Source organism: Lemur catta, chromosome 2, assembly GCF_020740605.2.
Source record: "Lemur catta isolate mLemCat1 chromosome 2, mLemCat1.pri, whole genome shotgun sequence".
In the NCBI taxonomy this organism is placed as follows: Eukaryota; Metazoa; Chordata; class Mammalia; order Primates; family Lemuridae; genus Lemur; species Lemur catta.
This window is the reverse complement of record NC_059129.1, coordinates 77,751,126-77,767,226: the sequence shown is the minus strand read 5'-3', so window position 1 is coordinate 77,767,226 and position 16,101 is coordinate 77,751,126. Positions and strand designations below refer to the sequence as shown.

Sequence of the window (16,101 nt, the reverse complement as noted above, 5' to 3'; positions counted from 1 at the left end):
TTCTTCCTCTGCTAGAGAACCTGGTTCCTCCTAAGACAGCATTTAACTATTCATCTTGTTGCACATTCGTTTAACGTTATTGCAGATATTAGGAATATTGTATGCAGGAAGGAACTTGATTTGGGGACCAAAAAATTTCTAAAATTCTCCTATTTTCTCCAATACCTTAATTTTTTTTACTTTTGTATTTTGTTTCTTTCTGACCTATTTTGTTGATTTCTCAACCAGTCCAAGGCCTGCCTTTTGGAGGTCCCAGGCCAGACTTTGTTGACCCGATCACCAATACTGTGGCCTTGAGCAGAACAGTTCTGTCTGCTCCACATTAACCTTGTTCCCCAGGCATTATTCATCCTGCCTTGGGCTGGCTGGAAGCCCTCAGAATAGCAAGCATCACTGTTGTCTTCATTTTATAGATGAAAAACCAAAACTCAAGAAAAAATTAATTAAAGGGTTTCCACAAAGTGATACACTTGAAGCTTAATGCTGAGGTAGGCATGTTCTAATGACAAATAACTGCAAAGAGGGTAAAAATTTAGAGTTCAACCTAATTTTGAATTTTTAAAATATATCATTGCAAGCAAATTGTTTTAAGAAATAAATAAGAGCTAACATTATAGAGCCCAAACCTTGTGCCAGTGATTGTTCTAATGCTTTACATATATTAATTTATTCTGTACAACATCTTATTAGGGAAGCATTATTATGTGACCATTTTATAGATGAACAGACTGAGGCACAGGAAGGTTAAGAAATATAGGAATTATCAGAGCTGGGATATGATCCCAGGTAATCTGTCTCCACTCCACTGTACTGTCTTATAATATTAAAAAATATATAGGAAGTACTTAAGAAGACACAAATACGGATGTTTTCAATTATCCATAAGGCCCTAAAGGAGATGAAAGTTTTGTAAAGGGCAGGAAGCTCAGTTTTAGAAGGACCAGATACAATCAAGCCTTATGTTTGTATAGAGATTTTCTCCAAAAAATCAGTAATTCACTTTATATCCCTGCCCACTTTTTGACTTAAGGCCCTTTTTGTTAATAAGGAAAAGATTAAAGGAGTGAAGAGAAAAAAATGCATTTCTCTATTTAAATGATCAAATGAAATGATGATTGCAACTGAATACTCAGCTAAAACCTTAGCAGTCAAATATGAACCAGTCTGAGATTAGGAGGGCTTAAAGCTCTCAAGCAAATCTGTAAGAGGTGGATCAAGGTCCGCTCGGCATCAGAGCTGATTGTAGATGGATGTTTAATGAGGAGATGATATGTCTTCTGAAACAGAGAAAAGCACCTTTGAAATGTAAATTAACATTCACTTACTTCTCCAAGGCTCAGCCTTTGTATGTGATTGTGTACTTCATATTCATGTACCAGGAAGAGGAAACGAGTTTGGCAGCAGCAGGAAGATTCCAGGGCTCTGTGAGATGGGCTGATGCCTTGGGCTGCAGTGGAATCAGAATAAATGTGAGAGCTCACCTGGTCCCATTCCCTAGACATGCACAGGAAAAGCACCTTGGGGAAAGGCACTGGCATCGGGTGTGTGTCAGGTCTTCTACTTTCTGAACCAGTTCAGGTGCTTAAAATTAGGCCAAGGGGGAAATGTTCTGGCATGTTTCCCAAGAAGAATGGAAAATCACCTTGGAAACACCTCTGGGCAATCAGTAAGCTGATAGGCCCCGCATCCTGCTGATCTTTCACTGCAGCATCCGTGGAAGAACGCCTTGTGGGGACCTGGAGAATACTCTCCCAGGAAAACCTCCCTTATTTTACCTTGAGAATCCTATGCTTGCTCAGGGTTTGGCAGTGGAGTCAGGAATGGTTCAAGTCATCTGAGGCTGTTCCCAGAGCCCACTTGGAGCTCCAGGCTATGCGATAGAGGGGCATGTGTCAGTTCTGACACATCTGCTCTGGGGTGGTTTGTGGCCAGTGGAGCTCAGTGCAGCCCTGACTTTCAGTGTCCTCTCTGCAGCTGAATGAAGGTGGAGAGGAAGTAAAAGGAGTAGGGAATGGACGTGTGAACTCACGGGCCAGCTCCCCTCCATATATTTTGTGGTCCTCTGGTGCTGCCGTTCCTCTCCAGAGCTGGCACTCCAGGTCTTCAGATGGTCCCTCGAGGACACGTTCAGTACAACCAAAGCTGTTTGAGGCAAGGCACCAGCAGCAAGAGGGGATCATCTTTCCTTTATTGGAGTATAAATGACTGCCTGGAATGCAGCTTCTTGTTTTCGCCATTACTATGGGGTATGCATTTATAGGAAACTTTTTGATTTTAAAGTGATTGGGAGTGAGTGATGTGCTGTCGGCACTTTAGCTGTGGGAGGGGAGGTACCAACAGAAGCATTTCTGTAATAGTCATTCCTAATCTACCTTTACTTTTTTTGGGTCATATTATTCCTCTTCTGAATCCTTAGCAATGAGATAATGCAATCAATAATTCTTTATTTAACATCCTCTAAGATTTTTCCAAGTCAGGTGCCATGGAGGGAACGTACAAGGTTCTTGTTTTCAGGAACATGATGGAAATACAGGATAGAAACGTCAATACAACAAAGGGCAAAAAGCATTCTGTTACCATTTGATATAAATATGCGAAATTTAGTAGGACAACATACACACAAAAATATCACATCCTAAAACCCTTTCTCCATCTTTCTAATTCAAGTAAAATTTTTATCAAAACTTTAAAACAAAATAAAAACATATTGCCCACCCAGAAACACATATCCAATGTAATAAATAAAATCAACCTTTGAAGCTATTGTCTTAAAAATAATGCTATTCACCAAAAGGTTTTTGAAGACTGATAAAGACCTTTTTGCATAGTCATTTTCATTTATTCTATGATTTAAGATATCTCAAAATGGCCCCTTATTATTTATGCAGTAATTTCCAGTAAGAAAACAATTAGTTCAGGCATGCTTGCCTTTTTATATCACAAATATATAATATGTTTTCTTTTTTAAAAAATTTTTTATTTCAGCATATTACAAGGATACAAATGTTTAGTTTACATATATTGTCTTTGCCCCACCCGAATCAGAGCTTCAAGAGTGACCATCCCCCAGATGGTGTGCATTGCATACCCAATAAATATACTTGTCCCCTCCCCCCCTGCACCTGCCTGACACCCAATAAATGTTATTACTATATGTGCACATAAGTCTTGATCAATTAATACCAATTTGAGGGTGAGTACATGTGGTGCTTGTTTTTCCATTCTTGTGATACTTCACTCAGTAGAATGGGCTCCAGCTCTATCCAGGATAATACAAGAGGTGCTAGATCACCATTGTTTTTTATGGTCGAGTAATATTCCATAGTGTACATATACCACATTTTATTAATCCACTCATGTATTGATGAGCACCTGGGTTGTTTCCAAATCTTTGCAATTGTGAATTCTGCTGCTATAAACATTCTAGTGCATATGTCTTTTTTATAGGATGTCTTTTTTTTTCTTTGGGTAGATGACAAGTAATGGGATTGCTGGATCAAACAGTACTACTTTTAGCATTTTCTTTAAGGTACTAGCAGTAGCAGTCTAAGAATAAAAACCCAGAATGGCTTCCATTCTAGTGAGAGGGGTTTTGGTGTGAAGCTTAAATACCGGGATTGAAATATTTTCTCTACTACTTGATAGCTGTATATTCTTGGATAAGTGACTTGTAATCACTAAATTGTTTCATCTCTTGAAAATGGGAAAATAATGGATTCCAGGGTTATTGTGAGTATATAGAGAGTGTAGAGCATATAAAATGCTAGCTTTGGTGCCTGATTAATGATAAACACTCAGTAAAAGTGTGTTATCATTGTCTGTATCATTGATGTATGTGAAGAACCCAAAATGTTGGAAACTTTTCATCTTGATTTTATGTTATTTTGGTCAGAATGATTGAGATTGTGCATTTCATACAGGTATTAATGCAATTTACTTTAGTAACATCACAAATTGGAATACAATTATTTTCCTCTATGAGCTTTGTTCATGGAATATGATTTGAAGAGCTGTCTTATTTTAGTCATTATAGAATAGGTCAGAAGACATGATGAGGTTTAGATTGCCAGAAACTTGGCTGCTATAATGGGTGATGGAATTGCACCATTAGCTAACATTAGGTGTTCACAGCACAAAGGGAAGTAGGGACTAGAGCTATTGATTAGTCACTTCAGACAAACTGTTCACTTTAGTCAGAGTGTAATTTCCTCAAAAAAGCTATGTCTAGTCTTATAAGCAATTCTCCAAAAAACCATCAAGTAAGGTTGTGGGAGCTCTTTCTGCCCCTCAGAGGAGAAAACCTTTCTCCACCTTCTACTTTTTTCTAAGCCTTGCCCTTAAGCGAGGAAGGAATAGACTCAGAATGGTCAGACTTAGCCAGTCTCAGGACCATGTGTTTGCACCAAGGAGTATGGTACAGCACCACCATATGAAAGGGTGCAGTGCGCCCATGTGCAGGTGCCCCTGCTGTGTCCTGAGATCTGAGAGAGGACTGGCTTTCCTAGTCCCTCCAGCCTCAGCCAGTCACTCCGGTGCTCCTTTACTCCCTGCTCTTCATCCCAGGACCCTCACTTCTCCTGCAGGAAGATCCTCAGCTTCCTCTTTTCCACATGGCAGCTTATACTGGGCTATTTCCCCAGACATGAACCAGACAACACATGCCACATAGTGCTGGATGCTGGGGGTAGATGAGGTCTTTCCTGCTGTCTCTCTTCCTTCTTTTGTTCTTGCACTGGTGTGTATACTTCGTGTTGGACTTTCCTTAGATTGCAGCAGTAAGGTCTCACCCTCAGATTGAAGGGTTTGTACCCACAGATTCATTGGTTGGGGGAGCAAGAAGCCTCATTTAGGGATCCCAGTATAACTTATGGTCTCCATCCAGCTTTCATTACATCATTGCTCTGAGGTACTTAATGGCGTTTATCAAGCTATTAACAAAGTTGGTACTTTGTTCCCCATTTAGCCTTTGTTTCTTTGTTTGGATCCATTTTTCAATTACTTCGAGGTATTTATAAGTAGAACTGTCTTATTTTTTAAGAGTTGAAAAATCTGGTCCAGTCTAATATCAAAATTTCACAATCTCATGTGATCCAACCTTTTCTCTCCTCAGGCTCCACTCAGGTTCCAAGATCCGCAGTGAGATGAAGGGTGTAGTCTGTCTTTCTCCTTACTCCCTCTGATACTTTCCTCCTTTCCCCATTCAGTGCTTCTAGCTCGTTTGGAGTTGGAGTGGGTAGAGAAGGGATGAGGCAGGTAGAGGAAATAGAAAGGTTATATATAGCTGGGGTGATTGGAAGTGTCTCTTGGCTGTTAAAATGCTGTCAATAGGGGCAAGTGTCCCAATACTGAGTTTCTCTTGTAGAGTGTTTTTCTGGGTGGTTCCATTTGTAGATCTCTGTTGTAAGTAATACCTCCATTTCTTGAGACTCCTCTTTAGAGATCCATCCTACCAGACTTTCTATTGGAATCTCTCTGGGGATACCTTGTTCCTCAAGGTATCAGGTGTACTTTTGAGTGGACCCATATTTGGTCCATGGGAAACAAATACCTTGCTTTCAGTGGAAGTACAGCTCACTACTGTTCCTACCCTAGCCCTCTCTCCTCCTCTTGTCTATAGGAGACGCTGCAGCCTCCTCCTGAATAGACTTTTCCAGGTGACAATCAGTAGCAAGACTCTGTGTCCCCCAAACTCCGGTTCTCTCTGTTGTTTTCAGAAGCTGTTTTCCTTTGCTTTAGGCATGGGAAATGGCCTTTTCCCTCTGTTATTGGAAAATGAGAGACTCAAAGTGAGGGATAGCCAAGGATTTCAAAACTGGTTCTCAATAGCTTAGCAGGTCGTCCATAAGTGATACTTCACTGATTGTTCTCTAGAAACTCTGAGAAAACAGGAAAAGTCAAATTTAACATTATTACACTTACATATAGATACATAGTATGTGGTTACTCAATGACTGTTGTATTCAATTAACACTCTTGAACTCTTAAACATGGATATGGCCCAATCCTTCAGTGGAACTGTACAGTTTTAACCAATATCTAATTCTTAAGAAATGGACACTCACGGGTTCTGCTCACAAATCGCACACTAGATAATTAGAAATCAATAAGGGTAGTTGTTTTTTGTCAGTTTATTAAAAAGAACTTGGAGTTTTAATAGTAGAAATTAACACACCTGCAGGTTAGATCTCTAAATAGCATACCCATCTCTGGCTACATAGTTGGAATTTGAGTTGCACATACGGCATAACTAATCAAAACATATGTTCTTTGCCTCTAGCCCTTCATTAATTGTTAGTCGTTGCAGGTATTTGCACAAAGGGGATTCCTAGGGCTGTAAGAAAATAGAAGTTCTGACAATTGTTTAATAAATTAACAGTTGATTTCATATAAAAATTTACAAACCAGGAAAATAATTCATTAACTTTCACCAGGTTTTTCCAGACCTTCCCTGGGCAGTAAAAAGCAATTTATTAAAACCTCTTTGCAAGGGGAATTCAAATCTTCCTCCACGATCTGTGCCTGGATAATCTAAGTGAGAATTGTTTTAAAACAAATATATTTATAAATGAGCTATGGGGATACTTGAGGAAGCATGTTATAATGAGGATTAGTTTAGAAAATTCAAGATGGGAGTCCACTTTTATTAACTGATTATTTTCTTTCAAGATGCTTTTCACTCTTAGGGGATAAGCACTTCATTTTATGCGCTAATACTTCCGTAAGTTTTATTGGAGTTCTTTCCTAAGGTTGTTGCTGCCCAACCAGGTTGTATTGCCTGCTGCACAGAGAAGAGTCAATACACTGAGACAGTCAGGGTTGCAATGGACAAAGGGTTTAATTCCACAGAGTGCTAAGTGGGGAGATGGGGAGGAATTTCTCAAATCTGCCTCCCTGAGAATGTGGGAGACAGGGTTTTTAAGGATAGATTGGCAGGTAAAGTATTAGGCAATGGGGTTTGCTAATTGGTTAGGTTTGGGGCAAAATTATAGGGGTGTAGAAATCATCTTCTTGGGTTGAGTCAGTTCCTGGGCTGGGGTCACAATTCCAGTTGAGTCAGTGTCTTCCTGTGGGCCACTGCTCTGGGTGGGCCAGCCAGTCCACTGGAACGTGAGGTCTGGAAGGTATCTCAGAAGCTACCTTTAGGTTTCAAAAAGGTGATGTCTACGGAGAAAGTTAAGAGTCTTTATGACCACCAGCTATATGACTCCAGAGTAGCAATTATAGTGAGGAAAACAGGGGGACAGTGGCTAATTACTATCAAGTAAGCAAGGGGACAGTGGCTGGTTATTATCATTACTTTTAGCTAAGCCTGTGCCTCCACAGTTTTAGGCCTTGCCACCGTTCTTGCCTTGTATTCCTTTGCCGATTGGTAAAGGGCAGTTTCAAGGTCATGTCATAGAAGAATATTTAATAGGATTTATGACTCTGGCCTTCTGGTTCCTCCCATAGTCCCAAAGTCACAAAGTAACCTGAAGGGTTTTTTCATATTCACTTCTTTTGGGGAAAGATGGATAGCTGTGCAAACTCTATATTTGGATTACCTTAAAAACTAAACATTGACTCCTTTTATTTTCCTCTTATAGGGGTGAGGGGAAGCTTGCCCTTTTCCTGGAAGGTCCTCTGAAAGACCAGCTCACAATTAAGGCAGAGAAATAAGAGAAAAGGTTTATTTACCATGCGCATAGGGAGAATCTCATAGTGATTACCCAGTATGCCAGTGAAGTTCAGATATTTTTATACCTGCCTTTTTGTAGGGGAGGGGAAATGTGGAGTTCAGGTAATTCTGTTTAGGTGACAAGTGGTGCTAGGGAAGACAAATGGGTAGGGGAGACAGATTGACTTGTAAATGATTCTCTTTTGCAAATTAAATTAACCTGAGAGGCAGACATTGTGTTTAAAATAATTTGGGCCAGGTCTGTTTGCATTCTTGATCTTCTTTCCTGAACTATATTGAAATAACTGGGAGATGAAGGGAAGTCAGTTGCCCACTTTGATCTTTTGATCAGGTCAGTCTGGTTTATGGTTTATGCAGAGAGAGAGAAAGCCTCTCCCAAGGGCCTGTTAATCTCTGAGATCCTTTAATTAAAAAGAAAGTCATATTTTGGGGTGAGATTTCCTGAGCTCCTTCATTCTTCTATGTTTAACATTTTGGAGCAGTCTTGCAGTTGTCAGGAATGTTCATTTTCAGAAACTCCAAAGGCAGTACATGAAAGATTAAACTGACTTCTTGAAGAGTCATTTCTAAGATCTGGAGATGAGAAGAACTTCTAGAAATGAACATGTTTGGATTCTTTCCATAAGATATGAAAACTCACTGAAGGGTTTGCCAATACTTAATGGATTGTAATGCTTGTTGTTGTCATCACTGTTGTGGGTGGCATGTGTACTTTCTACATGCTAACAATCAAAGGGTCCTTTGACTTAAGGGTCAAAACAATGAGGCGTGGTTTATTCACTGCAATGGGTGTGAGACTTTTATTGGTGAGGGAAAAAAATCAAGTCACTGAAATGTGTAATTTTAGGGGAAAAAATGTCTCTTTGACAATTTTGGGATGGGCATAAAAGTCAGGCAGGTGAATGAAAATGGATTAATTCTTGATGATAATTTTAATCATTATACTGTTGGGAGGGTCTTGTCACCATTTAAGACAATTGGTTATTTGGGGAATTTATATGGACATATTTGGGGAGAAAAATGTTCCCAAACCTGGTTTGGCTCTAAGTTTAAACCTGCCCCCAATTTAAAAGTTAACTTTGAGGTAATGCTTGGAGAGATGCATGTTCTAGAAAGACAGTTCTCTGCAGGTTGCATTGTGTCCAAATGGGGAAATGTTTCTACTTATCAGCTGGTCCATGCACAAAAACAAGCACACAAGTGTTGTTTTTTGAGGTAATAGTCTGTGCCATTATTAATTTATTGCCTCTCACCTCCAAATTTATCCTTCAATATATGTCCTGTGATAATAGAGGGAATTCCTTTAGAGCTGCTCTATTTTACAGTATGCATGACATTAAGCTTTGTCAGTAGAGGGCGCTGGAGAGATATTGGAGAAGGAAGGGGCTGTCCTGCTGTTTATTGCTGTGGCGGAGGAAGGCCAGGGTGCGAGGTCTTAGCAGAGTCTGAGTGTGAACATTTGGTGGAGGTCTGACCCATCCATGGGCCTGGAGTCTTCAGCTACCTTGCACCCTCTGTCTGGTGATAATCTTTCTGTGCCCCTCTTAAATTGGGAACTGGTACCCCAAAGTCTTCCTGCTTGCATCTGTGCCCCTTTGGGATTGCTCCCCCCCTCCTATTGGCTCCCAGATTCCCTCCATAGTCTGGAGGAGTGTGACCCCTTCTGCACATCCACATTGCTGATTGCTGATCACTTCCTCCTCACCACTCTGGAGGGGTGCTTCCTGCTTGCCTAATGACTCCAGACTAGCTCTAGGCCGGACAAACCAGAAAACTTTTCTGGTCTTCCTTGAGCTGGAATATACCTTCTCCAGTGGGGTCTGAACCCCAGCCTTGGGGAGGGGACCCTCTTTGAAGTTTGTTCTTCTTTTAGTACTCTCTCTCAGCCCTGGGATACCGTATTGAGTTTTCTTATGTCTTGTAGTTACTCTTTTTTCCTAGTTAAATTGTTCTTTATATTAATCTTCCTCTGTTAAACTGACTGTGTGCTTTCTATCTCCTGAGCTGCTACATAGTCAAATCTCAATCGTTCACATGGACATAGAGAAGTGACTTCTAGGAAACATGTAGATTGAACTGGGAGACACTTTTAAGGAAGCCAGCATAGTATAATGAGTGTGACATCTATTTTGTGTTAGGAGATGTTTCATGTGGTGGTGATGCTACAGATGTTCTGCAGATGGTGCTCTGTGGAACAATCCTGCAGGGTTGATGCCATGCCTCTCTGAGTGTGTCTGGCAAAGAAAGCTACTGTACTTTAAAAGGCAATACTTGGGATGATGTGACACGTGTAAGTGATAAAGAACAAGATGGTTATTCATTCAGTAAGTATTTACGGAGTGCCAGTTATGTGCTGAGTACTGTCCTAGGTATGGAAGATATAGCAGGGAAAAAAAGAAACAAAACAAAATCACTGCATTTGTTTTTACTTAGATCTCTCCTTCATATTATCTTTTGCCTACATGACACTTCAAGTTGGTGCTTCTCACTTTATACTTGTTATTCCTGTCATCAACAGAATGAAGCATTTTACATAATACGGTTAGTAGAAGTTGGGAGAGGGGAGGTTGGAACTGTGAGTTATGTGAAACCAGGCATATGAAGACAAATTTAGGTTAAAATGTTTTACTTTGGAACAAACATTTCAAAGAGATTTTACTGCCCTCAGATGAATAGCAATAGGTGAATGGAAAATTAGACATAGGTGGTGTGTGAAATTGACTTTGAATTTCTCATTAATTAAGAATTCTCAGTGACCTGATTGGCCTAATTACACTGGTTGGGAAATTTGATCATTAGGGAAATGAAACATGCAGCTATACCACTCTCTTAAGAAACTCAAATGAGACTTGGCATGGTCTCTGAAAGAATCAATGTTACAATTACCTCCTGCCCAGAGGCTCCTGACCCAGTAGGCCTGGACCTCACCTCTTGGGCTCTTGCAGTTATTTCCTTGCAGATGAATTTCCTCCATCCATTTGGAGCTCTGCTTTGTACATTCTTTGCTTTGTTTTTTCCCTGTAGGGTTACTAGGTTTGTGTTAATTTGTATTTGTTCTTTTACTTTGCAACCTGTGGCTGACTTCAGTAAGAGCAGCAATCTGGTGTCTGGAGCTCTGCTTTGTTAGTTATGAGAGGGAGGAAATCTGTTATCAGAACAGTTTTGATATCAGGACACATTAACAGAGTCCTCTATCATGGTCAATTGTTTTAGTCCAAGCCAGCAATAAATTTGATTTGTTAGAGGGATTCATATGTTTTCACTGAAGACAACTGGTGCTTTTTAAAAAAAGGAATAAACCGATGGAATAATATTTTATTTTCTTTTGTTTGTAACATAAATGGTCTGAGGTGGAGGGGCACTGATATTCCAAACTTTTCATTGCTTTATTTCCCACCTTCTGTGTCTTCGTAGTCTGGAAGATATGAACTCATGACTGCTTTTTGTCCTCTTCCTCTTTCTTTTCACCTTCCCTAAAGTAGGAAGGAGGGTGGTCAGTGGAGGAGGCAATCCTCTCTGGACACTATGATGTGATAGGAAGCAGGTATGCAAAGTTCTTTTTATCCCTCCTGGAATTCAATGTTTCCATGAATAAAACTCAGCTAAAAAAAGGACTACCTCTTTCTGAAGTATGTGAAGTTGAATGCTACCTGATGCTGGGGGAGCATTTGCAATTTTTTAGATAAGGCAGTAATATTTAAAATCATGTTGACATTTTATGGCATATGCACGTATAACAGTTATTTCCTTGAACTCATATTTTCACAGTCGAATTCCATAATTAGAATTTAATTCAAAATCCCTATTTAAGTGATAGCACGGGGCCAAACAAAATGTGTGTAGCATTTAAATGTGTGACAGTATTTCAATAAAGTGTTCATAAGGGACTTTCCTATTAAGAATTTGATTAATGAGCCTAATGCAGTTTGTTTCACTGTAAGTATAATTTTTTAAAAAAATCTAAGAATATTTTCAAAAATAATTTTATTAAGCCTTTAATAAATGCTGTTAGATCCATAATTACCTATAGCAATAGTATCTTCCATTTATACCTTCTTTTTATTAGGCCCTGAGTGCAGACCTTGACATATTATATAGGCTCAGTAAAGGCGAAGCTACTATGATTACTATTTTCAAATGACAGACGTGGTATGCAGAACTCAAGAAGCACACCATGCATGTTATGCTGTTATGTGGAGAATAGAATAGGATAAGTTAGCCTTTGGCATAGCAGGACTTAAAGGGTCAGAGTCGAAAGAACTCCTATTCTATTGAGGCAATATGGTGTGGAGAAAAGAGGACTCACCCCAGAGACCTGGATTCTAGTTTCAGCTTTGCTGCTAACCTACTGTATGAACTCAGGAAAATCAATTAACCTCTCTGAGCCTTGTTTTCATCATCTGTAAAGTGAAGGGATTGAATTAGATGTCCTCTAAGATGCTTCCAGTGATCAAGTATGATTCCATCTCTTTTGGGGATTTAGTTTTCATGCCTGTGAGATAATTATCAGCCAAGTGCAAACCAAGGGAAAGGCACATTTAAGGGATTTGCTGGACTTAGATTTCATAGTCAAATGAGTAGTATTTCAGGCTCTGCAATTTTTGTTTACTACCGCAGAAGACCTTGCTTCACAGGTCCAGCACTTAGAACAGCAGCAAAGCAGCACAATTTGTTTCTCCGGGAATTGGGTGAAGAAATCTGATGATTTTGGCAGTTTACTTGGAATTCTAGGAAAAAACCCAACTGTATCCAGGGGCTTTTTTAAAAAGTTGCTTTTAATTTTTTTAAGCAGAAAGAAGATGAAGTGAAAACAACAATGGGAGGGTGTTTTCTTGAACCCAGTTCAATAAACACATATTGAGCTTCTATTAAAGGCTTACAACCTCTTATCCATAAATCTGAAATCCAAAGAGCTCTAAAAAAACGGAATTCATTTAGTGGCAAAACCTGACCTGAATGGCTATGAGGTTATGTGCATTTATTATTTATCCCATTTGGTGTGAATACACATTTCTCTCACTGAAGAAAGTGTAATGTGTTTGTTTTTTTAGAGTGCTGCCCCAGAATGTTCCTCAAGATATACCACATGACCTGTAATATCATTCTAAGCTTTGAAAAGTTCCAAATTCCAAAGCAATCTTGTCCAAAGGGTTTAAGTAAAGGATTTGTCACATATGAAACATGGGTGAGGGCAGACAGGAGGATGGCCAGAGGGGAAGTGTGTGAAATGCAAACGTAAACAGGACTCACTGTTCTCAGAGTTCCCAGATACGTGCACTGTTTTAATATGATGTATTGTAGAAGAGATGTGGATAAAATGTAAGAGGGGAGGCAGTGATTTCTGCTGGGATTTTGGGTGTATTGCAGAGGAGGGGATATTTGAATAGGGTCCTGAAGGAAGATAGTGTTTTTTACAGGAAAAGTCAATTGCAATGGAAAGAAAAGAGGCGTGAATATTCGTGGGGTATTGGGAGCCCCATAGCTTCTTTGCAGCTGAATTAGGGAGGCTGAGGAGAAGATGTTTTGGGTCCAAGTGTTTGAAAATCAGACTGGGATTATTATTTTGTACCTTGTATGCCATGCTAGTAACCACACCCTGACCCCTACTTAGATTGTATTCCCCAGAGGCAGAACCTGAGAAGGTTCACGTTTAAATGTTTCGTTAAGGGAACACACCCAGGAAAACCAAGGAAGAGAGCTTGCTTCTTAGGCTAAGTTCCAAAGGTGGCTTCACTTTGATCCTGCAGAGGCACTAGAAAGTTAAAGAAAAGCCTTAAATACTCCTGCACTTACCAGTCATTTGAGTTAGGGCCATGGGGCATGGGCTGGTTTGGAGATATTGGTGATATTAATTTCTGGCACTTCAGCTTTCTTGCCTGGGTTCTCCAAAAGTGCAAGCCCTGGCTGCAGTGAAGTGTGTGTGTGTGTGTGTGTGTGTGTGTGTGTGTGCATATGAAGCTCATTAAAGTGGTCAACAGAGATCCGAGGGGAGGAGACAGTGTCAACATTTTTTGCCACAAAGCCATTTAGTGATCTTTTATTGAATCTTGAGCTTTGTACTAAGTACTTCAAATAATCATCTGATTTAATTCTCACAACAATTCCATAAAGTAGGGGATATTTTCCACTTTACAGGTGAGAATTCTGAAGCTTAGGTCTACTGACCAATCTATTTAATGGAGGCCTGTGCTTACAACCATGCTCTTTCTGGGTCCCACTTCCCTGCAGACAGCAGGGTTCCTAGAATCTTCAGGCCTCCGCCCCCTCACCCCCCCCACTCCACTGCTTAGCAGTTTAGCAATTCTGTTATGTAATCTGTTTTACATACTGCTGCTTCTTTGCAATACTTTTCTCTGAAGGAATTATTCTGAAGTTTAAACATTTTTCAAACTGCTACAAATAATAGAGAGCCAAGGAAAGTTTTTAAGATAAGAGAATCATGATGAAAAAAACTTAGAAAAGTACTGTCTCTTTTATTACGTGTGGATTTCATTCTAATCGATGTATTCAGGAGCTCTTGAATAAGATTCATATTATATAATAAAGCAGAACATCCACTCTTATTTAAGTTTGCCTTGAGTAAGAATATTATTAAATCAGAACTAATGCTTAGTTTGTTGCTGCTGTGTTTTGTTTTAAATCTGGAATTCCTTCAGAACTTTGTAGAAACTAAGTTTTGTATGGTCAACAAATGGAAAGAAATGAGTTGATACAATTAATTCCTGAAAGTTCTGAATTGTGTCCAGTATATCTAGAATTAGATACATTCTAATTCTGTTCATTTCTGGCAGTTCTAAAGCAGGATAGTCAGAAGAGGTCTCCACAAAAAATTATGAGTACGGTTTGGTTTGTGGAGGTAAATGTATACATGTATCAAAGTACTAAGAACATTTCTCTCTCTGTCTTTCCACCCGCTATACACACTTGCAGATGTCAAAGAGGTCGCTTTTGTTTGTTTATTCTTCTAACAAATATTTATTGCAAGCCTATTATATACCAGGCAGCAAACAAAATAGGCAAGATTTACAATCCAGCAGAGGAGAATAAATGATTTTGATTGTATTTCATTGTTATTATTGCAAACAAAATGAACAAAACAAATTCTAAGCTCTGGAATTTGAGGGTCTGGGGAAAAAAGATGTTTCTCTAGGAATTAGCTATTTTATATTATATGTTTAGCTGCAAAGAAAATAAATTTCCTGAGAATTGAATCCAACAAATATTTATGGAGCATCTACTATTTGCCAAGCACCATTAGCACTGTTAATGAGTGACAGTAATTTCTTTGTTGGATACAATGGACATGGCGAGCTAATACCCTGTGAAGAATATTTTTGGGAGAGTGACGGTCTCTTAAAATTCTACTAACTGTCAAAATGAAATTCATAGGTGAACCTTTAAAATAGAATAAATACATGTAGGTACCATAAATAGCACAGTTAAGATTTTTCTACATTATTATTACAGAATGGGGTTTTATTCTTAAATAAAAATACTTGGGAAAGAACACCGATTTTTATTGACTCCTTTATTCATACACAGTTACTCTTGTTAGAGTTATTTCAAAGCTATTATGTTATTGTTCATCTGCAGGAAACGAGAGTTAGCTGTATTGCAAGTGTTTCCACTTGGAATACTCAGAACCTTTTGCTCGGACACATTCCATCCCATCTCTTCTCTTTGGAGAGAAGACAGACTTTTCTGTCTTTGCTTGTTGTGTTTTATCAGTTGTATCAATATTGACGAGCCAAGAGGAAATAAATGTAACCGAAAAATAAATCTGTTCCTGTGTCTTTCCCCTAGACTGCCTCCCAGATTCATCGCCAGCATTCGCATGCTTGACTGCGCCCTGCCAAGTTTGATGCACTGTCTCTACCATGACACCCCGAGGAGGAACTTGGATTTCACACCAGTGAACAGTAAGTACAACATATTTCACTACGCCATGTTCAACAGAAAGGAATATGGGCTTGAAATGTATTCATAGAGTCTGTCATCTTTTCCTACCTCTCCAACAGAGAAGAGCTTTCCTTCTCGTTCTCATTGCCAATCTCGTCCCTGTCCAATCCACCCTGGGATCCCTTCCTTCTCTTACAATTTGGCACTAGCAAGTCAGGTATTGAATTTAAACTCCCTCCACTTACTGCAAAAGCCAGCCCCTTCTCAAAAGGTCAAATCAAGTTTTATCTCTTCAACTGAACTTTTCTTGCCAATTCCAAGGCACATGGATCTTTAATCTCCATGAACAGTTTTATGGCCAGAATCAGACAGTGTTAAAATTCTCTCCAAACTTTTTCATGTATGTTAACTTAATTTTTTTCAATTAAATTCCAATTTTAAGGGCAGAAAATATTTTTTTATTCTTTGGGTATATATCTCACGGTGTTGAATATTCCCTCTTCTGTTTTGCATAGTACTGTGTGAAT

General features: G+C 39.3%; 1 long non-coding RNA gene across 1 annotated transcript in view; it reads left to right on the top strand.

Annotated features, from left to right (window-relative positions):
* LOC123632181 overlaps positions 1–15,588 on the top strand; it is a 191,686-nt gene extending 176,098 nt beyond the window's left edge. The window contains exon 3 of the long non-coding RNA XR_006733284.1: positions 15,479–15,588. This is a non-coding gene — a long non-coding RNA (uncharacterized LOC123632181). The remainder of the gene's footprint in view (positions 1–15,478) is intronic.
* Positions 15,589–16,101: the final 513 nt, after the last annotated feature.